Consider the following 24,714-nt stretch of genomic DNA (forward strand, 5'->3'; position numbering starts at 1 on the left):
TTTTTTTCTTTCAGTGGCTAAAATGCTTCCAAATTGCCAAAAAAAATTTGTGAAAGTTTCAACTCTTAATATTAACTTCAAGTCCGCACTGCAACTAAAGTTTCTTATAGTAATAACCTAGCCAAAATTTCATTTTTTTTAATTTTATAGATTGATACACTTTATATATATATATATATATATATATATTTATTTATTTATTTATTTATTTATTTATATATATAAAGTACTTTTGAATATTCTGAAATTCAAAATACATTTCTTTTTCAGAATCTGCGCTAACGACATGCAATTCCATTAGTGGATTTTCACCTCGATTTTTGCATGTACCTGAAACTTATTGGGAATCGCATTGATCAACAAAAACTGAAGGTAAGAAAAAAAATCATTTTAATTTTAGTCATAATAATTATTAGAAAGTATCGTTGATTTTTTTTTTTTATTTATTGATACAATTTTTTATATATTGACAAATTTTTATCATCGCACGTGCAAATGTTACATAACAATTTCATCAAAAGTCCAATTTTCTGTTGTCACTTTGATAACACCTACGTGAAGTCTAACTAAAGTTATTATTCTGATATTTGTGTCTTTTGGAGGTTAGTTTTTATATGTAAAATGCTCGCTACCAACTCATACGACTATAGACCCGGAACATAACATTTCTTTTTTATCCGAGAATTTATCTCTGAATCACAACGGTTGTTACTTAACTTATTACTATTTAAAATTACTTATTAAATTTTTATAATGATAGCATGAAATTTGTTCTATCATTCATTTTGATATCATAAATAATTAAAAAATAATTTTGGAATTATGACTTCTTTTAATAGTTGCAAAAAAATAAGCTGTATTTTTTTAAATTAACTATTGTCTAGATTTGAATCAATATTATAGTTATAAGTAAGGTGACTTTTAAAGTGTCTTACTTATTATGAGATGTTTATGTCAATAATTGGTTCCCAGTAAAATGTAGTAGTCAAATTTAAAAGAATTTGGATTCTTTATATATATACTTTATATATTCTTTTATAAGGTTCCGGATTTTTCCGGAACTTTGTATTTTATCCTTTAGAATTTGTGTCTGAATCACAATTGTCAATTAAAATGTTTGTCTTAAATTAGTTGAATTAGCGACTTTTGTATTTACATTAGTACATCTTAATTAAAAAAAAATAAACTCTTGTTGAACCATGATGATTATGGCCAAAATTTGCAATAATTGTGGAACTCTAAAACTATTTTTGATAGATGCAAATGACTAAGCAATACTTTTTCAAATTAACTATTGTGCAAAATTTAATTATTATTATACTTATAGTTAAGGTGATAATACGTCCCGGATTCCAGTTTTCCGTCCCATTTTTTTTTTTCATTTTAAATGTTCTTACAAACTTTGAACTAAAAACTATACACTAAAAGTGAAATTTCATACTAAAATCTATTGTGAAGAATATTGTCAAAAATTATATACTATATTTGACTATAGTAATTGAATCATAACGGTTGTTTTTCAAAATGTTTGTCTTAAATTAGTTGAAATAGCCATTTTTATTCACTTTAGTGCAACTGTATTAAGTAAAACTCTTGTTGAATCATAATATAAATGATAGCACGAAATTTGCAATAATTGTGAAACTTTATGACCCTATGGTTTTAATACTTGCTGAAGACTAAGCTGTACTTTTTTCAATTATATAGAAATCATTCATATTAATATTATACTTCTAGTTAAGGTGATGATACGTCCCTGATACAAGTTTTTTTTCATTTTAAATGTTTTTACAAATTTTGAACCGAAACTCTATATACTAAAATCGATATTTCTTACTAAAGTCAATTGTGAAAATATTGTCAAGAATTATTGACAATACGTGACTATAGTAATGAAAACTCTAATTATATTCTTAAATTTTTATGTAGAATATAAATTATTTTATTTTTATCATATTCTTAAATAGTTTTTGTGTTTTATTTTTATTTAAAAAATAAAAGAACAGTTACATTAACCACCCCATGTGCCTAAAGTTTTTACCCCATTTGGAATTTGAAATAAAAAAATATGGTCACTCTATCATATTCATAAAATAACACTTCTTCTAAAATATTATATTTCAATATAAATTACAAATATGAATATCTAATATTCAAAAAAAAAAGTAAAAATATTATCCCCGGGGTTGTCAACCTGCGACCTATATTACGTGGGGTTGTATGTAGAAGCAATAAATTAGAGACCGGTCCGCTGAATCAATCCGCTAAGATCTTAAGTAATTCTTTGGTTCTTTCGCTAAGAACACCAGGAGACTTATCACTTATTTTTTCTACGAGATTTTACCGACTATATGCTCGGCCACCTTATCGCAAAAGACTCTCTCCGTTCGACTGGGACTGAACTGGATATCCGAGTTAATTATTGTATTCGAGAAATGTGATCCCTACTGTTTTATTAGAGATATCAGATTTTATTACTTTTCTCGATCTTTTTTTCATTATTGACAATTTGGATTATTTAATTTTCAACGGGCAATTTTGTGACTTGGACATGGACAAGGACAACTTTTAGAAATCTAACTTTTTTTTTATTAACTTCATGTAGGGTAAGTATAAAAATCGACATTAAAATTTTCTCACATCTTCACGTTTTGAAAACATTCAGAAGTTTTCGCATACTTTTGAAAAAATTGGTGTGTGTATATGTGTATGCGTGTACGTATGTATGTATGTATGTATAGATACAATTTGTCGTCCACATTTTCGGGCGCACGGATGAACCGATTTAAACAATTCAAAATATATTCAAAATATTCGATTCTTATTGATGGGAAGACGTGCTCACTAGTTTCTGGCTAAGGCCGGTTTTGCCGTTTCAGAGATACGGAGCTATAAATAAGCAAAAAATGACTATTTTTGAGGGAAATAAGCATCCAATTTGAATGATTCAAAAAACTTTCTACTTGTGTTGACGAAACAATTGCTTTTGGGGAGAAATTTTTTTTTGGTTTATTTAGAAACCGTGCTGATTACTTTTGGACAAAGATCGGCCGAGCCGTTTCTTCGTAATTGACTGTTGAAACAAAATTTTTAATGAAACTTTTTATGTCGATAGATATCATGGTCCATAGTCCTAAATAACATACAGAAATACTATGGCCCTCCGGCAAGTAGTTCAATTTTTTCATTCACTAAAAAGTCCCAAAAAATATAGGGTGGCCCATTTAAAAATTGGAATTTATCGATAGCAACTTGCTTGTAGGCCACACCGTGCGAAATTCGAAGTTGCGATATATGGGAAAAAACTAAGAATTTTGAGACCTTTTTAACGATGTATAATACTTTACATGTTTTCTTTACAGAAATATCTAAACCGTAAGATCACTAGATCACTAGAACCACTAGATGGACCACCCGTTAGTTGAAATAATAAATTAAGCTTTAAACAACTTTTATATGATTTAAAAATATGGCTCGCCTCACGTTGAAAATTCCAATTTCAATTTATTACATATCAAACGAGAAATCAGTTAACAGAAATTATAGGTTATGTATTCTGATTACGATTTTTTTCAGATTTACTAGATTTACACTAAGAACAATAGTAAATCATATAGTAAAACTAATAATAATGAAAAAACTATAAATAATAAGTAATGGTGTATGGCATCGTGCGTTAAGGCAAATTGCTGTAAGTGCTGAAAATTAAAATTTTTAAAAAAACTTTTTGCACGTTTTTCATTTTTTGAAAACTTAAATTTTTGAAAATATTTGACCTTTCGAAAAAATTTGATTTTTTTTTAATTTCGAAATTTTTTTTATTTTGATTTTTTCCGAAAATTTTGAACATTTTTTTTGTCAAAGCAATCGTGCTGCGTGGCTGCTTTAGAGAAGAAATATCCAAGCGTGTAAGCACCGCATCGTAGCTTAACGGATAAACATTGGTACGGAACTCATAGAAATTTAAACAAAATTTATACATGAAATCTCTATAAAATATCTCTATTAAAATCTCTATAAAATATCTGATATTTTGATGTGCATATGTCTAATGATCATTTTTGATCGCCGAATGGCATTTTTGTTTACTTTTTTCACTCGATCTTTGAAATTTCTGAAAAATTCAGGCGGTACTTTATTTTGTGAATGCAAATAAAATGTTTTTTAAATTATTCAATTCGGACGCTCCGTTCTCCCAAAAACTGAATTACCGTTTTTAGCTCTTTTAGCCCCGTATCTTTAAAACAGCTAGACTTGCCTTCTCCAAAAACTAATCAGCACGTCTTCTTATCAATACGAAACGAATGTTTTTTGAAATGTTTGAATCGGTTGATCGTCATTTCCGAAATTGTCGATGAATATTTGTATCCGCACACAGGCACACACACTACACACACACATACATTCATTTTTTCGAAGGTATGTCAAAATGTTCAGAAACCTTTAAAACGTAAAGATACATAAAAATTTGTATTTTCAATTTTTCGCGATTACTATAACTTACCCTACGGGAAGTTAAAGATGAGCTCGTTATATGTGACGAAATAATAACAAAATAGCACACAAGTATAGAAGCAAGCTAATCAGTAACCCAAATTCATTAGCAAAAACTCCTTGATAACAGAGAACTATCTATGAAGATTGAAAAAAAAAACACTGGATTTAAGCCATCCAACTCTCCTGATAAAAATGGATATAACTTAATCATTATTTATAAGAAATTATTTAATAAGTAAATAGTTAAAATTATATAATTATCAATGAAATATTGTGAATTTTATATCGAATGGAAAAACAACTACTGTTTTGTTTTTTTCCAACATGCCCTTGTAGTATACAATATCCCTTTTCGGCCGACTATTGTAAATTCATCAAATTCATTGAATGTCCTTTACTGGATAGTTGTAAATAAAAGAGATAATAAAAAAAATAGGTGACAAACTAACAATAAGAATCAAATAAGATACTTGTAAAACTAGTAGAAAGTGAGAATATCGTAGATGGTGAAAATTGCAATTGCAATAGCAATATCTATCTCAATCTCAATCTGAATCTCAATCTCGTCCGAATGCGATACTGTGTTTTCCGTGCAAGTTTACTCGTTCGGGCATTTCAGTCGGTCTTTACATTGGCTCTTAACAATTAGCCTCTTTCTCTCTGACGCCCAACCAACTGTATGAAGCCATTTAACCACACAGAAAATTACACCTCTATCGCTATACACTTACATTTGTGTGCTCTTATACGCGGTCAAGTCGGGAAACTACTTTAATTGTCTCTGATTTTATCTTCATTGGAAAATCCGAAGCTGAAACAATTCGATATCCACATCGACCGAGTCGCTTTCGACATTCAACCGAAGTCGGGGGGATGGGGGGGGATGTGTCGTTTAGAGCATTAAACGGATCATGGTCATATGTTTGTTTCGAAATAATGCTATTTTTTTTTAATAAAATTCCAAATAATAAATTATTAGAAATATATAGATATATAGATATAGTATTGTTTCTATCGCATTGGCTATGCGTTCGTAGAATTCCGGATTCAAATTCGCTTCGGCAACCTGGTATCAAACAGTAGTGATATCCATATCAAATGAAAAATATAGATTATAATATGTTTCGAAATGCGAATATATTTTTCCGGCATTGCTGCAATAAACCAATATGAAATATAAATTTTATGGGAACATTTTTCACAAATATTTTATTATAGAGTAGGGTGGAGCACAAAGGTCCAATTTGACTTCGAGCAATCATATTGTGAAAACTAAACCAACTGCATCAAAACAAATAACACGTATCAAACTAACAACTATTTGACTATCCCAGTATCCCAGCTAGTTCATCATTGTAGAAATGTTTTTTTGCTATTTTCAAAGATTTGTAACATGGTCCTTTTTATACCATATGCGGGCTAATAGTGCCAGCCAGGGAGCAAATAGGTTCTATGTCTTATTTTAGGGGTTTTACGAAGTAATAGCTAAATTATTCATTCACCCCATGCCAAATATAAATTTCATAGGTGCATTTTTTATAGAAATAGCACTGTATATAACCTTGATCTTGTATTTTGTCAGCAATATTCATCAGCAGAGTTAGAATAACTATTTATTTAATTTACCTCTTGTAAACAAAATTTACTTTTTATTTACTATTTTTCAGCTTTTACACCTTTGCCAATATAAAAGTTTAGTTGTTTTTTTCTTGCACCATCCATATGTGAGCTTTTATAGAGATTATATAAAAAATATTGTTGAATTTAACTTAAAAATAACAATACATTTTGCAATTAAATAATACATACCAAAAAATTATATTTAGGTATCATAAACTAAATGAAAACAAAAGCTCGAAACCAAAAAAATACCACCGAAAAAAAAGTTTTTGGTATGAATAATGATACATTTCTGTTTTTCTTTTATTAATGACATCGTAAGAATTAAGGTGATTACTGATTACACATTTTTTGCCTTCTACTTTAAAATAATACAGTTAAAAAATTCTCTACATTACTTGTTTTTGAGATAATGATGGTGGACTTTTTTACTCGCGAACCCTTAAGCTCTAAGAACTAGCGTAGGTAGATTTTATTAGTAGAAAATAGTAATAGTTAAAAATACATAAAACTGAAATATAAATAATATCAAAATAATATGTCGGAAGAATAAATAATATGAGGATTACATTACAACATTCAAAGTTAAGATACAAATATGGCATGGTACATTACAGAATAAAAACCCTTGATGAATAATTGATAGTATAATAGGTTTTTATTTATAAAATTGATTTAGGATGATAAAAAATAAAAACTAGGTGGTATTGGTATTTTGCCTTGAGACAATTCACATGAACTTTCCGATGTGTGTAAATAATCGACTTAATCAATAAAAAATAAATTAATTTATGAGTGATTAAAGTATGAAACACGTTAACTCGGAATATTTTCTAAGAGCAAATTTTCAAAAATCAACAATTTTTATAATTGAACCAATTTCCGTAGGACTTTAATGGTTTAGTATGTTCATTAAGATCAAGTACTCTATCGTTATACCAAGTAAATCGTCCAATTTTATACTTAACACACGTCAAAAATAAACTACTTCTTTTCTCAAACTTTGATGATTTTTTAAAATTAAACTACATGTTATAAGACCGTAATACTTCAGTAAGACCATTTCAAATTCTATAAGACCATAATATCTATCGCCAAAAAAAGTTACTTAAAAATCGTCTTAAATTTTTTTTTCAACAGTTAATTACAAGAAAACGGCTCGATAGATTTTTACCTAAAACTAATCCGTATCATTTCCAACTAATATCTTTCGAACAGTTTTTGATTTTTTAAAATCGGGTCGGTAGTTTGAGGTTAAATGTGGACGAAACGTTTAACACTTTTTTTCAAATAACAAAGAAACGGCTAGGCAGATCGTCGCACAAAACTGACAAACGATAGTCTTCATCATTAAATGGCTTTTAAATTTCTGAAATTGGTTCAGGCGTTTTTGAGAAAACGTCGATTAAAGGTCTAATTTTGACAAATGCCAAAATAACGAAACCAATTTTTGCAAACTGTGACGAATTTTTAAAGTTAAACGAGTTGTCGTTTTGTTGTGTAAGAATTTTCATAATCGATTCAGAACTGCGGGCTAAAACGTGGACGAAAATTTTTTTATTTTTCTGCGATTTTCAAAGAAACGGCTCGGCCGATCGTAGCGCAAAACTGACAAACGGCAGTCCTCATCGAGATACATCGAATGGCTTTTAAATTTTTGAAATCGGTCCAGCCGTTTTTTGAGAAAACGCCGATTTACGGCAAAAAATCTGTTCACATACACATACACACACATACACATACTCATACACATACACACACATACTTTTTCCAAATTTGGTCTCATTCGATTCAGAATGGCTTGAAACGTCGAGAATAAAATTAGCGAATCGGATTTTTTGATGAAAACATAAACTTCTCGTTCGGGAAGTTAATAACTGAAGAGATGATTTTAATAATAAATCTCTAGAATTCTGAATGCACAATTATATTTCACCAAAATTAATAAAATGAAGAATAACAACTTATGAAAGATAATTATTATTGTGTTATAGAAATCCCTAAATAATGTATATAGAACTGTGCAAATATTGTTAATCCTAAAATAACGGAAAAACAGTCAGATTGTAATTGGAAAAACAAATAGAGGAAATGAAAATGTTCCTTCAGATTCGAAAGCTGTAATTTATATGGTAGTAAATGAATACCCAGGAATGAAAACGAAGCTCTTTAGTATGAATATGAGTAATGCAGTGAACTATAAAAATGCAATAAGGAAGAAAAAGTTATGCTTTTTTAACAGAATGTAGTAAAAAATATATGGAATTTCATGATATTGAAAAGAGAGTTAAATCCATCCACGAGTAAAATAATGAACTGATTAAAATGGGCACAATAAATTGATAGATATTTGTAAATCACGATTTGGTTAACATTTGGTATTTTCAATAATAAATTTTAATAAATAATATAATTCAAGGAACTAAATAGAAATGGCAATATATTAGGATTTAGATATCCAAATTAGCTTTTATAAAATCCGTATAAAATATTTATAATATGTAAATGAAAATATTTATTTATTTAATATAACAATATTAACATGTTCATCTAAGAAGGCGTCCATTAATCACGTGAGGTTTTTAGGGAGAGGGGGGTCTGACAAAAAATTACAAAATTACAAAATATTATTACGTACAGGGGGAGGAGTATAGTAAGGTGTCACGTGTATTTATTTTTTACCTGATTTTTTTTTAAAAAAATCCAAACATTTTCAAAAAAATTACAATTTTTTTGTAACTAAAAATACACGTGATGCTTGGAGGGGGGGGGGTCCAAAAATCCGTAAAGAATCGATGACGTGATTAAGGACTAATGTTTAAATAATTTTCTCTAATATGTAAAACAAGATTTATAGTACCCAGTTTAATTTACGTCAACCATCAAAAGATTTCACTTCAAACCACGATTGATATTCTACGAATTCGATACCTCACATAATAAATTTGGTTCACTTTGACCAATTATTCCTAACTTCGTTCAATTTAAAAAATTACTCAATGGCTTTAATAAAAACAACTACATCAGTTCAAAGAAGCAGTACATAACATTGCAGTTATTCTATTCCTTTGTTATATTTAGAAATAAAACTGCAAGCATAAAGCATAGTCTGGAAAAATTTCTCAGATAGCTACATAAATGCATACGTATTGCGATCGATATAAAAGATATCGCAAATATTTAGAAGCATATTTATTTATATACCAGCATTTCTGTATGCATACAGAAGCAATAGGGCTGTGGAAACCATAATAAAATACTTATTATGACTATTGTATAAAAATCTGAAGTAATCTCATATGCAAATGAAGAATTATAATAGATATATAATACATACTAAAAGCATATTCTATTTATTTAAGGATATAATAAGTTCCCAGCATTGTGCACCTTTTCAAATTTTTTGTCTGAAGAAGAAACATCTAAATTATCTGATGATTTAGAAATATCTATCTAGCATAATTTAGAACCGATTTTCAATATATAGATTTTTTATTAATCGGCATTAAAAATATCCATAATAGTTAGAAACAATAATGTAATTAAAACCATACTTCAAATATGACATGATCGGTTTGTCATTGTAATTAGCATTTAGAAAATAACCTTCATTAGAGAAATGAAGTAATTGTTGGATTATGTTAAACAACGCCTAAATAAATATTGTTTTCACAATTTCACTTGTCATGTAATTGTGTTTGAAGAACTTCAAATAATTAAAATTAACATACAATCATTGATTGCTTGTTTTTTTTTTTAGTTTTTCGCTGTCGATACATTTTCATTCTTTGAATAGTTGTAGTATCTGTCTTGCATATGAAAATAATTTTAATAACCTCAAAAATATATAGTAACCACGAATAATACAAAGTACTTCAATAAACTTACGTTTCTTACACAGCACAGATCTTTCATTTGCTTTATTATTTGCACTATAATTATTTATGGGAGACAGGATAAAATATTCTTCTGATCCAGAAATTTTTATTAACTCAAGATTTGTACTAATATTTAACCTTAAATGTAATGACATGAAACACATATAAATGAACAATATGCTTCACGATTTCGGTGACGTATGCACGTATAAAATCACGCATACAAAGATGCCTCGCACAAATACGACCAATCACAATCGACCCGTATAGAAATGGTATCATCGAGAGCAAATGACGAATCATTGGCACTCGAACTTGCCGTAACCCACTTTCGTTGCATTTGTTCGGATTTACACCCATGTCGGGCCTAAGGAAGTTTTACTTCTAAAATCCAAACATTTTCAAAATGAATCCAAAATATTACAAAAATTTTCACGCAACTAAAAATACACGTAATGTTTGGTGGGGTAAGGGTTGTAATTTTGAATATTGTCACGTATTACTAAGAAGGCAATGAAAAATCCTTAGAAACTCGATTCCTTGATTAATGGACGCCCCTTTAAGTGATCTCTACAACTCGTAGACGTTTCGACCAAAATTGGCAACCTTTAAATGTTAGTGCTTCTTAAATAAACAATTTTTACAACTATTTGTTGCTTATATGAAATTTTATTATTACATTGATAATATTACTAATGCACATCCCTATACAAAACAACAAATACAAAATATTTACGACTGGCAGTTTCGCATTCGCGAAAGAGAACCAAGCGCACGCTGTTTTTCCTACAAGGGAAATAGATTTTCCGTCACAGTATCGAGAGTTATTTAAAAACAATTTTACCGCCTGCATTCAGTAGAGAAAACACTAACAAGAAGAATTTATATGCTGAATTTTTTACGAGCGTGAGTAACGAGTAGTTTTATGATTGCTGATTGTACAAAATTTAAGTTTACGCGTTTTACTGAAAATAGACAAATTTAAGTGTAGTTGTGTTTGGAATACAACTACTTGGATAGGTGTTTCTTTTTGAAAAAATCTTTCAGACATTCGTTTGAAATCATTATAGATATTTCTATACATTTCAGTAAATTTTCCCTATAATATACGTATTTGTTACGTAAAGCAACTTCTATTTCGTGCACTTTTAATCACTTTTAATATCTTGTGATTAAATTTAAAAGTCATATATTTTTGTAAAATCTTTCAATTTTTGAAAAATCTTGAATTTATTATAAATATTTCTCTTCATTTCAGTAAATATTCTTACAGACTACGTATTTATTACGTAAAGAAACTTTTATTTCGTGAAGTAATATTTTTTAATTGATAAATTCAAAAGTTACATATTTTTTCAAAATTCTTCGAGGCATTCATTTGAAATCATTATAAATATCTCTATACATTTTAGTAAATTTGCCTATAGAATACGTATTTGTTACGTAAAGCAACTTCTTTAATTGTGCAACTCTAATCAGTAATATCTTGTGATTGAATTTAAGTGATATATTCTTTAAAAAATCTTTCAGACATTCATTTGAAATCATCATAAATATTTTTATATATTTTAGTAAATATTTTTATAGAATACGTATTTGTTACGTAAAGCAATTTCTGTTTCGTGCACCTCTCAACAGTAATATTTAGTGATTGAATTCAAAAGTCATATATTTTCAAATAATTTTTCAGGCATTAATTTCATCATTATAAATATTTCTATACATGTTAGTAAATGTTTCTGTAGTATACGTATTTGGTACGTAAAGGAACTTCTATTTCGTGCACCATTTTAGTAAATATTTCTATAGTGTACGTATTTGTTATGTAAAATAACTTCTTTAATTGTGTACCTCTAATCAGTGATATCTTATGATTGAAGGCAAAAGTCATCTATTGTTAAAAAATCTTTCAAGCATTTATTTGAAATCATTATAAATATTTCTATACACTTTAGAAAATTTTCCTCATAGTATACGTATTTGTTACGTAAAGCAACTTCTATTTCGTTGATTGTTTGTCCTTGCTTAATTTATTTTTAAACGCAAGTATAAATATTAAAGAGGACTGTCTCCTGCTGCAAAACGCTTGTTGCTTAAAAAGATTTTTGCGCAGAGTGCTTTTAAAGGGGGATCAGAAGGAGAAAAAACGTATAGAAATAAAAAGTACGGGATACTTTTTCTTATTGCTCAGAATCTGAAACCCATTAGAAAGATTTCTGCAAACGAAAACATAAATGACAGGTCGAAATAAACAGAAGGCGACCATCAGGCAGAGCTGGAGCTTTAGAAGATATTTGATACAAAAGTTGATGTAACTTAGAAATTATATCTTAGGATCTTTTAACGTTGAAATAAATAAATAAGCTTATACATAAAATATTAACTAACATTTTTGCTAAAATGCATAACTATATTTATTAATTTCCCGAAGGAGCAGTTATTGTTTTCATCAAAAAATCCGATTTGCAAATTTTGTTTTCTCGACGTTTCAAGCCATTCTAAATCGAATGAGACCAAATTTGGATAAAGTATGTGTGTATTTGTGTATGTGAACAGATTTTTCGCCGTAAATCGACGTTTTCTCAAAAACGGCTGGACCAATTTCAAAAATTTAAAAGCCAGTCAATGTATTTCGATGAAGACAAGCGTTTATCAATTTTGCGCGACGATCAGCCAAGGCGTTTCTTTGTAAATAGCAGAAAAGTAAAAAAAAGTTCATCCATGTTTTAGCCTGCAGTTCTGAATCGATTTTGAAAATTCAGAAAGATATTGGTTGGAAATCGTGCAGATTAGTTTTTGGTAAAGATCGGCCGGGCCGAAGTGTTAAAAAAAAATTTGGCGGTTTTCATTTTTTTTTTTGACGGTAGATACCATAGTTTTATAGATCATACTAAAATATTACGACCCTACGACAAATCGTTTAATTTCAAAAATTCGTCAAAATTAGACCTTTCATCGACATTTGCTCAAAAATGACTGAACCGATTTCAGAAATTTAAAAGTCATTTGATGTATCTTGATGAGGATTATCGTTTCTCAGTTTTGTGCGACGATCGACCAAGCCGTTTCTTTATAATTTAGACAAAAGTGTTGAACTTTTCATCCACATTTAAGCTCGTACTACCGAATTGATTTTAAAGAATCAATAACTGTTCGAAAGATATTAATTGGGAATGATACTGATCAGTTTTAGGTGAAAATCTACCGAATCTTTTTCTTGTAATTAACTGTTAAAAAAAAATTAAGTTGATTTTTATGAACTTTGTTGGCGATATATATCATGGTTTTATTGAACCATTTTACTTGGTATAAAGATAGAGTACCTGGTTCCATTATAAAAATTATTGATTTGTGAAAATTTGATTTCAGAAAATTCTCCGAGTTAACGTGTTTGTTTTCAAATAGTAAATTGTTTTCAAATAGTGTAATAAATCCTCTCGAAATACTTTTAATCAATCATATTTTTTTTTTTGATTAAGTAGATTATTTACACATATCGGGAAGTTCATGTAACTTGCCTAAAGGAAAAATACACATATAATATTTGTCTTTGATGTAAATCTGGATCAAGTAGCAGTGATATCACTTTTAGTTAACTGCTTCAATCATAATAGGTCAATTTACTTCTCTTTACATCAAGCATGCATTTTATTATTCATTTTAGTAAATCAAATATATCTCGAAACTATTTTATTAAAAACCGTGACTGGCCAATGCTGGATTGCATGATTGTCAAAATTGTTCGTTCGAATGAAAACGGTTGAAGTGGTACAAGGTACAAGATATATAAGTTAGTATAGATGTGAGACTTTCAGACGTGTTTCAATAATATTTCGGTCTATTTACGATCCAGTAAAGTGTTTTTCTTGTTGTATGCTACGTGCGAAACATAACTTTTTATTCGCCGACTGCCCGTGACCTTTCGGGTATAGGTATTCAGGAATACATACGCATTATGTATTAAAGCTGAGGACGTGTTGGTGGAAATGTCTGACTGAAGAATAGTTTCGAATGTATTTATTACAATTTCATATAAAGGGGATACCCGTAATGGCTTTAGCAAATGCTCAAGTAAAATGTTGGAGAAAATAAGACATTCACAATTGTTGATATGGGAGCTGTATGTGGCGTATGTTACCGACCACAAATATATAAATTGTGTAATGTTTATTAATTATATAAAACATTAAATTAATTATTTAATTGAAAATCATAACTAGTGGTGCATAGCATCGTGACTTAAGGCAAATTGCTGGAACTTTCCGTCTCGTAACAAAATGATCGAGGAATATTAAATGTGTTCAAATAGATTATTAAAAATACTGTATCATTTTCTAATATTTATAAGAATTATATAAAATGAATTGCAAAGTTAAAATTACTTAAATAAGTAAGTTTTAGAACTTTAGCCAGAAATAAAATTAGGGACCGATTCTGCCGCATAGCAGAAGAATGTTATGGTAAGGCCATGTTATTAAGAACTTTTCATATAGAAAATTGATAAAAACCATGTGATTAGTGTGCAGTCAGGCGTATTTCTTAGGTTGTCAGATAGAAAATCTAACCTAGAAACCGCACAAATGTCAAAAAAACGATCATAGATAACAGGGTCTTTCTGACTCAGCTCCATAACGTACGAGTAACGTCGCAGTTTATGTGTAAAACGCCTGAATGCACAGCAAATACATGACATTTTGACAGTATTTAATATGATTGAGTATCATAATGTTTTGAAGTTGGAGCGTAACGTTGTCTTGCCATAACATTTTTCTGTTAAGTGGCAGAATTGCTCTCTTAATATCTGAATTATTTGAAAAAAAATAGAAATAAACAAAATTCGAAAAACAATTGTTTTGCCAACACAAGCAGAATGTTTTGTTGAATCATTCAAATCGGATACTTCGTTCTCTCAAAAACTCGATTTCTATTTTCTGCACTCTTTGCTCCGTATCTCTGTAACAACTGAACCTGCCTTTACCAAAAGTTAATCAGCACATCTCCCAATCAATAGGAATCGCTTGCTTTTTTAATTTTTCAAATCGGTTTAACCATACCCTTGAAATCGTCGACGAAAAAATGTCTCCAAACATACACACACATCCATTTTTTCTGAGGTATGCCAAAATGTTCAGAAACGCCTGAAACGTGAAGATATGCAAAAATTTTTGGACCATTACTATAACTTACCCTACGGTAAGTTAAAAATATATATTCATATGCAGGGTATCCCATTCCCAATTTTGATCATGGCTATCTTCAAAATTATTAGTATGAAAATTATGAGCTTTTCACGGCAATCTAGAGCTTTAGTGATAATATGACAACTTTTCGGTCCTTGTGGTTAATTTTTATTAATTTTTTTTAAGCTTTAGATCATAACATTTCTAGAGTCTGAATACACTGTCTAAAATAGTAACGCAATTGCCTCAAGTTTTCAAGTTTAATTTTTTTATAGAATAGAACTGTGAATTTAAAAATTTAAAAATTGATTGATTTTGAGAAGCCCTCCTTTAAAAAAAAATGCACTAAAGTGTGTTGGCAAGTTTCATCACAAGTTTCAACAAACTCGGGAAAATGAGGTATTAATTGTTACTGTAGTCCTAGAAATCTTATTCACAAAAAATTAATAAAAGTTTACCACAATAACCAAAAAACGGTCGTAATTTAATTTTAGCTTAGGGAAGCACTTGAAAGCACATAATTTCTAAACAACGTGAGATTTTTTTTTAATTTTTACAAAACAATTAAGGTCCATACTATCTCCTCGTTTCGGCTTGACGTTGCGGTCTGGGACATCCAGAACGTTTTTGAAGGAGATTTCAAAACTAATATTAGGAAGTTCATATAGCAATTGCAGTAAAATCGTTTATAATAAATCGTAAATATAGTTTATAAGTAATTTTTGACAGCCAGCATACACACATAGTTTTTTTTTTCAAATTTGGTCTCATTATATTCAGAGTTACTCGAAACGTCGAGAAAAGATAAAATTAGCCAATCAGATTTATGAGCGAAAACATTGGGGAGTTAAAAATTCTCTGCTACATATATTTTGCCTTTGTGATACTGATACAACAAAATACTGATACAAATTTACAAGTTACAAAAACTTTCCAAACTTTAATTTTAATTCAAAATTTTTCATACTGGTAAAAAATCCAGAAAATACTTGAAATATATTATATTATTCTTTTAAAATAGCGCAACTTGAATTCAAGCGCCAAAGAAATGTATACGTTGTTGCAAGAAAAAAAACTAGAATATAATCCTGCGAGCTTTAAGCTCGCGCAAAGTTAATATCAAGACGGAGAGCTTAAAGCTCCGTAAACGGAATAAAATTTACTCAGTTGCAGTAATCCGCAAGTAGTGTATCAATGTTTGTGAATTATTGATGCGTTTTTGGATGGGGCTTTAAAAACTGTATAAGATTACTATAGAGAAATATTTATGTGGCAAAACTCTATTAAGGTTCTATCTTATTATATTTTTTGCATTCGATATGTTTGTCTATTCTGTTTGGTCTATGATAAAAACGGATCTACGAATTTTATATTTCAGTAATTAAGCTTTGTTTTGTTAACACGATAAATCACCACGATAATATAAGAAAAATTTTCACATGGGCTATCGTAACTCTATTAGATAATGTAGTTAATAATATATGAAGGAAATTTAATGAATGTATCACATAATTTTTTTTTTTTGACAAATTCCTGGAGAAACAATATTTTTTATGTCACACATATATGACTGACATGGCCTTATATTAAAGCTTTTTTAATGTAAAATGTTGCCATCCATCAAATTGCGTATGTCAGATATATATATGTCTGACATGGCTGATGGAGTACTTTCTGGCGTCAGACACATAGGACTGACATGGCAATAAACGTGTTAATTAAGGAAAACCTATTGAAATTTATTACTTCTATTTTCTGGATTTTATAAATTTACTGCAATAAAGAATTTATTAATTAAAGAAAATTTATAAATTAAAAAAAAAATTAGAAGTAGAAGATACACTTGAATAAATTTTATTATATATATTTTTGTTTTATAAATTTAAGTTTAATTATATTGAATATCAATAAAATTCAATAATAAATATTCTACTAATAGTTTTATATTTTTTTATACGTTTTTACATTTGGATAATACACCGACAACAAATATTTTTATAATTTTATATGATGAAATCTTTTCATGCGCACAATTTTCCATTTATTTATTAAATTAAATAATTTTGATATGATTTCAAAATTTAATCGTCGAATATTGCTTTATACATAACTATTAAAATTATAAATGATGTCGTTGACGCAGGTGATAACCACTCTATAAATTACACATGAAATTTTAATTTTGCTGATGAGATTTTCCAATTCACATTTTTTTTTTACTTTATGATTATTTATAATTGATTATTTTTAATATCATGTGCAATCATTCATTCTGCTTATAACAAGAGAAATATTAGTCTGTTTTTAACTTCTCCTAGGTTAGTTATAGTAGTGGGCCGAAAATCGAAAATGAAATTTTTGCATATCTTTACGTTTTGAAGGTTTCTGAACATTTTGGCATACCTCAGAAAAATGGATGTGTATGTGTGTGTGTTTTGTATGTCCGCATTTTTTCGTCCACGTTTTAGGGCGCACGGATCAACCGATTTGAATGCTTCAAAAACATTCGATTCCTATTGATAAGGAGATGTGTTGAGAGAAATAAGCCGATTTGAATGATTCAAAAAACTTTCTACTTGTGTTGACAAAACAATTGCTTTGGAAAAAAATTAATTTCAATTTTTTTTGTATATCGAAAATAATTCAGATTTCAATTTTAATTCTGGCTAAAGTTCTAAAGTTTAGCTCAAATAGTTTTAACTTTGTAATTCAGTTTGTATATTTCTTATTAATATTAGACAGTATTCATAATAATTTATTTGAAAACATTTAATATTCCTCAAACATTTCGTTACGGTACGGGAAGTTCGAGCAATTTGCCTTAAGGCACGATGCCATACACCACTAGTTAAATAAATTAATCACTCATTTAACTATTATTTTCTTGAGAAGCGCCTAAAATAATATTTTTTGATAGTATTGATTACAACTTTAATAAGATATAGGTCATAACAATTATGAAAAAATAATCATGATATATATTTATATACAACAACGTACTATTTTTTCGAATATCGTGTTTGTATGAATAAAAAGTTAGCTTCCTTCCAATTAGTTTTTGTGCTTTATATTTCATTCAGAAATACATTAAACAGAAAACAAAGCAAAAGCAATCCACGAAAGTTTTAGCCGGCTTTAGATTTATCATAAAGTCATTTCATTCTTCCCCATTATTCTGTATACATTTTTTTCTTAATTAAAACTCAGATCCACCGCTATATATTTGTATACACTTGAATTCGTGCGTTCATTTATCAAATATATTCGGAACAAAATAAATGGTGTATTCAAGACTTTCAATTTCGCAAAACGAATCGGCCTAAAGCGTTCGTTCACTTGCAAAAACTCATAACCGATGGACGATAGACAAAAAAGTGAATATAATATAATATATCGAAATATAGAAAATTTTTAGGTTATTTGCATATTATTTAATATTAATTTTTAACTTCCCGTAGGGCAAGTTATAGTAATCGCAAAAAAATCGAAAATGAAAATTTTTATATATCTTTACGTTTCAGAGGTTTGTGAACATTTTGGCATACCTTAGAAAAAATGGATGTATGTGTGTGTGTGTGTGTGTGTGTGTGTGTGTGTGTGTATGTATGTATGTGTGTGTATGTATGTGCGGATACAAATTTTCGTCGACGATTTCGGGAACACGGATCAACCGATTTGAATAATTCAAAAAACATTCGATCCGTATTGATAAGGAGACGTGCTGATTAGTTTTTGGCAAAGGCAGGTCAAGCCGTTCCGAAGATACGGGGCAAAAAGTTCCGAAAACGGTAACTCAGTTTTTAAGAGAACGGAGCGTCCGATTTTAATAATTCAAAAAACATTTTATTTGTATTGACAAGATGAAAAATCGATACAACTTTCATGAAGGTAGGTCCAGCGGTTTCGGAGATATAAAGGAAAAAGTAAAAAAAAGAGCCATTTGGCGGTCAAAAATGATCATTAGACATATGCACATCAAATTATCAGACATTTTATAGAGATTTTAACAATAAGTATACATTTTGTTAACATTCCTATCGGTTCCGTACCAATGCTTATGCGTTAGACAGCGACGCGGCGCTTACGCGCTTTATATTTTGTCCCTATGTAGTTAAAGCAGTACGATTGCTTTGAAAAAAAAGTTCAGATCTTCCACAATATGTCAAAATAAAGAAAAAAAAAATTTTTTCAAAAAAAAAAAATTACTACTACAAAACTATTTTTTTGTCCAATTTATAGTTTCTCAAAAATCTAATTTTTTCAAAGTAATTTTTTTTCAAAAATGTTAATTGTTTTAAAAAAAAATAATAATTTTTGGTACGGGAAGTTCCAGCAATTTGCCCTAATGGCACGATGCCCTAATTGCCTTAAGACAGAATTCCACTTACAGCTAGTTTTCTTTGATCTCGCTTACTGAGAGCTTTAGCCATCCACAACATATAATTTTTTTTATATTCTATACTATCTTTATATTTATTCTATAGGGTAGGGAGGGGCCCAAAGTCCAATTTGACTTCGAGAAATTATATTGTGAAAACCAAGCCAACAAGTGGTACATGGCATCGTGCCTTAAGGCAAATTGCTAGAGCTTTCCGTACCGTAATTAAACATCCGAGGAATGAAAATATACAATATTTGTTTTCAATAATTTCAAACGTATCATTTATTATAAATACGTGCTGTAAATTTATAAGTGTTGAATTTTGATAAGTTTGATTTTTTTGATAATTTCGAATTTTTTTCAAAATTTAAAGTTTTTTTAAAAGTTCGAAATTTTTGGAGAAAATCGATTTTTAGATTTCTTAAGAATTTGGAAATTTTTGAAGATATTCCATTTTTTTGAAAATTTCGAAATATTCTCAATTTTTTGTAAGGAATCGTTTTGAATATTAATGTTTTTTGAAATCTCTCTATTTTTTTTTTTTTTTGAAAATGATGAAATTCTAAAATTATAAGTTTTGGAAACTTTAATTGTTTTTGGAAATTTTGATATTTCTAATTGCATGGTTCGATCTCTGAAAAACTGCATGACCATTTTTACACTCTTTGCGCTCCATTCATCCGAAACAGCTTCATACCTTCAAAACGTGCCTTTTGCAATTTTGAAACACATAAATATATTTCAAAATTAAAAATCTTGGTACGGAACCTAGAAAAAATTACCCAAAATGCGTGTACATTATTCAAATCTCTATAAAATATTTGATAATTTAATGTGCATATGTCTAATGAACATTTTTGACTGCCTAATGGCATTTTTTTAACATTTTTCATTGAGACTCCATAACCGCTGGACCTGCCTTTCCAAAAATTTATATCTCAACTATTTTTTTATTATATAAATTTTGCTGTTCTTCAAAAATTTGTCATCTGGACCTTTTTACCCCATAGGCCGGGTAAAATGAGAGAACGAAGAGGCTAGCAGGTCTAATGATTCATTTCAATTTTAAAAAGATTCTCTAGATATTAGCTACATTATTTAACTAATGCAAAATATAAATTTTATTGGTACATTTTTACAGAGATCACACGACATACCAGATCAAGGTTATACATATAACCTTGATCTTGTATCTCGTCAGAAAAATTCATTGGCAGAGTTGGAATAACTATTTATTAAATTTATCTTCTGTTAAATTGCTTTGTTTAATTTAATTTACTGTTTTATTTACTTTTTTTTATTATTTACGCCTTGCTAAGGGTGAAGGTTCAATTAGTCCTTATTACTCCATCCACATGTATGCTTTTATGGACAGTTATATAAAAAAAACTGTTGAATCTATCTTAAAAGTAACAATACATTTTACAAAACAATCAAATAACGTATACCCAAAAGTTATATTAAGGTCTCGTAAACAAAACAGCAATGCTCACAACCAAAAAAAGTAACAAATAAAAAAAATACTTGTGTTCAACTCCCAAGCGAGGTCTTAAAAATCAAGGTGATAGGTGGTTATTCATCTTATTTTTTCTACTTTGAAATATTGTTTTTACAAAATTTCCAACTTCACTTGTTTTTGAGAAAAGGGGACCCGCGGACCTTTAAGCCCCGCACTACCCTATATACTTTATCTGTCTGTATCACAAAATGCTTGACGAAAAGCCATGATAAATCGTTTTCGAAATCTCTAAATATTAGATGTCTTTGCACTTTTGGACTATCTGCAATATATTTCATGAATCTCCTAATCGTCGGAAATAAAGGATGAGTCGTCAATAGAAATTCACATCCCGCAAAGGGATGTTATTAATTATGATTAATGACTGAAATTGCGCAACCGAGAGTAACACAAGCAGAACTTGGGCTTTTCGCGAAAATTCTATACAGAAATTTCAAAAGCCCAAATGTTATCATTCATAAATATCCCAATGTATTCCCATAAATGCCGACTGGATACAAATTGCTAAATAGTTGGTAATTACTGAGTACGGCTAAAATATATAATATGTATAAAACATGTGATACATGTGATAAACTAGTTGGTATTAGTATTTTGCCTTGAGGCTAGTTTCATGAACTTCCCGATATGTGTAAATACTCGACTTATTGAATAAAAAATAAATTCATTTATGATTGATTAGATGTATTCCGAGTGGATTTATTACACATACTTGAAAACGAACGAACACGTTAACTCGGAGTATTTTCTAAAAGCAAATTTTCAAAAATCAACAATTTTTATAATTGAACCAGTTTCCAGGACTTAATGGTTTAGTATGTTCAATAAGACCAAGTACTCTATCGTTATACCAAGTAAATCGCCTAATTTTAATTTTAACAAACGTCAAAAAAATACTACTCATTTTCTCGCACTTTGATGATTTTTTAAAATTAGACTACTTGTCGTTAGGCCGTAATATTTTAGTAAGTTCTATAAAACCATGATATATATCGCCCAAGAAAGTTGCATAAAAATAGGCTTAAATTTTTTTTCAACAGTTAATTACAAGAAAATGGCTCGGTAGATTTTCATCTAAAACTAATCAATATCATTCCCAACTAATACCTTTCAAACAGTTTTTAATTTTTAAAAATCGATTTGGTAGTACGAGCTTAAAGGTGGACGAAAAGTTTAACATTTTTTTCCAAATTACAAAGAAACGGCTCGTCCGATCATCACACAAAACTGACAAACGATAGTCCTTATAAAGACACATCAAATGGCCTTTTTTCTGGAATCAATTCAGGCGTTTTGGAGAAAACGTCAATTTACATTTACATACACACACACATACTTTTTCCAAATTTGGTCTCATTCGATTCAGAATCGCTTGAAACGTCGAGAAAACATAAAATTAACGAATAGGATTTTTTTATGAAAACAAACTTATTCTTCGGGAAGTTAATAATTTATTTGTCACATTTGCTAATACAGTTTCATGTTTTATGGTTGGCAAAAAGTTCATGTAACTTGTCTCAGTTTTTGGCTTACCTTGTTTATTTGCTGCCACCATACGTGTGCAATACTAAATTCTGAAACATATCTCTTCGTTTTTATAAATATATAAAATACGTTCATTAAAAATAAGAATTTCTTGTATAAAGAAAGTATGTCACTGCAGAATAATTATTATTTTTCTGCCCTCATATATACAGGGTGTCCCAGACTTTGACGTCAAGCTGAAACGGAGTGATAGTATTGACTAGGGTTTTTTGGCTTTTAAAATCCGGTTTTTTGACGGAAATTATAAAATTAAAAAAACCGGCTTTTTATCAGAAATTATACGAATGGGAAATGATAAGCCAAAGGATTTCAAATGGAAGCGCTTTGGTTCTTGGAATCACATCAGTTCTATAAGATTTATAAAAATATCAATCCCTTCTGATTCCAAGAAACGTTGTTGTTGTGTACTGTATTGTATTGTAATTGACAACTACTTTTCAATGTTCAGTTTATATGTTCATTATAAATATGAAAAATCATATGTCATTAAACATAAAAAATTGAATATTTAAACTTGTATTAAAATTGCTAGAAATTGAAAATATTCGGTCTATTGCTAAATTATTTTTAATACTAAAATTGACTTAAGTAAGTCCTTATTTATAGGTATCTCAAAAATTCATTTTTGGATTTAGTTAATTAATTCTTTTTTTCATTTTGAAATTGTATTACTTTCTTATTTGAACTCTCTGCTAAATAATTCATTTCAATATCATAAAATAATTTGCATTCTTATATGTGAAAATTATGCATTAATAACGAATAAATCTTTCTAATTTTATTTATTATTTATTATTAATTATTATTTTTCTAACCGGTTTTCAGAGGAAATTAGAATTTGAAAACCGGGTTTCTGAAGTGTCGGTTTTTGTATAAACCCTAGTATTTACCTTAACCGTCCTGAAAAAAAATTAGAGAAAAGAAATTATCTCGCATTGTGTAAAAACTATGAGCTTTTAAGTGCAACCTAGAGCTTTGATGAAACCATGACCATTTTTGGGTTATTGTGGTTAACTTTTATTAAGTTTGTTTATTTTAACTTTAGAATCGTAACCGTGAATATCTAGGACCATTAGAATCGTAAATAATATCACAACTGCCTCAAGTTTTCAAGAATTAAGACTTTTAAGATAAGATCAACAACATTTCTGTCAAGGATTTAGTTCATTTATTACAATTCTAATTTCAACTAATTTCTTAACAATCAACGATTATTCTGGACATTATTGTTTTAATGGAAATAAATTGTAAATGGTATTAAAAACTACTTAGTAGGGTAAAGTGTTTGCTGAGTTTACAATAGGTTACAATAGATATTTAATAATTATACTAAAAAAATGAATTACTGTAATATATTATTACTCTTAATTTATTTGTGAATTAAAATTATTTCAACAATAATTCTGTCAAGTATTTATTACAATCCTAATTTCAACTAATCTTACCTATCAACCATTATTCTGCACATTATTGTTCTACTAAATTCGCAAGTCGTTAATTATATAATTATAATAAAGTTGTTCCTCGATATAAAATAACTGTCAGTTTCTTCAATAACAGATATTACATATCGATCTCGGATTACAACGTTCAAAAGAATAATATCAATATAAATTCGTAAACCCTTTCGGTCATTTAATTTCGATTTTATCAAATTCTCTTCAAATTCAAAGTGGACTTTCAGCTTTTCACTATTTTCATCAAGTGAAAAACGTGGAGGAAATCCAGCAGGGGAAATCCACCGTCTCTGCACGAAGGAAAACATTGTCCTTTGTTATATAAATCGCTTTCCATGGAAATGTATAGCTGGCGGGATGCGACTACAGCAATAAAGAGATTTTATTGTCAGCCGTCCGAGCACCATATAAATATATATAAATATATACCTATACACATACACATACGTACATGAAACTATACTGTATATACACATATTTGCAGTCGACCTTCATATAACGCGGTGAGTGCGTATAATATGGAAAACGCGCTATGAAAATCCTAATCCGAATCCTAAGGAGGGATAAAAACTTTCACTTTAGATTGTTTAAAAAGTGGGTTAATTATACCTTTTTAAGTTTTCTTAAGTTCAACTAA

The 24,714-nt window shown here is 29.0% G+C and overlaps 1 protein-coding gene across 1 annotated transcript in view; it reads left to right on the forward strand.

Moving 5' to 3' along the window:
- Positions 1–270: 270 nt before the first annotated feature.
- The window catches only part of LOC113376602 (arginine/serine-rich coiled-coil protein 2), a 140,468-nt gene continuing 116,024 nt past the window's right edge, over positions 271–24,714 (forward strand). The window contains exon 1 of the mRNA XM_026616582.1: positions 271–372. The gene's annotated coding sequence lies outside the window, so the exon portion shown is untranslated. The remainder of the gene's footprint in view (positions 373–24,714) is intronic.

Source organism: Ctenocephalides felis, unplaced genomic scaffold (assembly GCF_003426905.1).
Source record: "Ctenocephalides felis isolate EL2017-DRISC unplaced genomic scaffold, ASM342690v1 CF-g0.4_SCAFFOLD_01886, whole genome shotgun sequence".
Classification (NCBI taxonomy): Eukaryota; Metazoa; Arthropoda; class Insecta; order Siphonaptera; family Pulicidae; genus Ctenocephalides; species Ctenocephalides felis.